Source organism: Austrofundulus limnaeus, unplaced genomic scaffold (assembly GCF_001266775.1).
Source record: "Austrofundulus limnaeus strain Quisiro unplaced genomic scaffold, Austrofundulus_limnaeus-1.0 Scaffold84, whole genome shotgun sequence".
NCBI lineage: Eukaryota > Metazoa > Chordata > Actinopteri > Cyprinodontiformes > Rivulidae > Austrofundulus > Austrofundulus limnaeus.
The window spans coordinates 1,636,725-1,638,012 of NW_013952486.1; positions in this window are offsets into that span (position 1 = coordinate 1,636,725).

Genomic DNA, 1,288 nt, shown 5'->3' on the forward strand with positions numbered 1-1,288 from the left:
GAGGAACGAGAGTTGTGTTGATGATCATGATGCTGATGTGCAGAGAAAACAAGACACAACCAGAGGAGGGCACGTGTCTTTATAGTTTCCATGATGCAGATGTATAAAAAATTGTGTTTAGGAGGAGATTAAGATCAGATCTCCTCCCACACCAGGCAGGATGAACGAGACTGATGATGTAATGATTTATTGCTCAACAGTTTAGAGCTGTCCTTGGTGCTGAAACTGCGACCGTCGGGCAGCAAAATGAGGTCCGTTTTCATCTGACAGACAGATAAATGTATGTTGTTTTTATCCGCTGCACTTCACTTCTGTACTGATTTTTATCTTTTTTTACGTGCGTTTTCCTCTGTAAGATCAAGCTTATGTTTAAAATAATAAATCAGGGTGTTCTCATTCCTTTTTATTTTTACATTTTTTTTGGAGGGATAAATATCGATTAAATCTGTTTGAACCTTAAAGAACCTGTTTCTGGTTTTTATGTCCATGAAGTTGAATTCCCTGCGTGTCTAATGTCCACTTTAGTTTAACAACTTTATTAGCGCTTTCAGACAAAGTGCTGAATAGTCACAAAAATATTAAATCAACATAAAAAATTGCAAGAACAAGTAAAACATGGGAAAATGATAAAATACAAATATAAAATTGAAGACACATAAGGCAAAGTGTACAGGTTTTGTGCACCTTTAGCTTTGCTTTAAAAACTTTCACGGAGCAGGCCAGCCTGATGTCTTGAGGGAAATCATTTAAGGGGCACGAAAGAAAAAAGCACGACCACGGATGGTTTTTCGTCTGACTTTAGAGATTACCAACAGACCAGTGCCCTGAGATCAAAGAGCACGAGGTGGAATATAAGGGTGGAGAGGGTCTGAAAGGTAGAGAGGGGCTGGACCATAATGCCTTATGAGAAGCAACACTTTGAAATCTGCACCAACATGGCAGGGCAGCCAGCGAAGAGATGGCAGCACCGGGGTGATAAGGTCATATTTCCTTGTTTTAATTAGGATACAAGCAGCCGCATTCTGAACCACCTTCAGGCCTTTAAAACTTCCCTTTGGAAGCCCAGAGAGAAGAGCACCATAGATTATCAACCTGTGAGCAACGCTTGAACAGAAACTTGCAAAGGTTCTCCTGATTTTAGTCGGTTATTATCAGTATGAGCTCATTCAGAGAATGGGATCTTTCAAAGAATTTACTGAACATTCTGAACTAAGTAACATATTTCTTCTAGTTAGTTAGTTAGTTAGTTAGTTAGTTAGTTAGTTAGTTAGTTAGTTAGTTAGTTAGT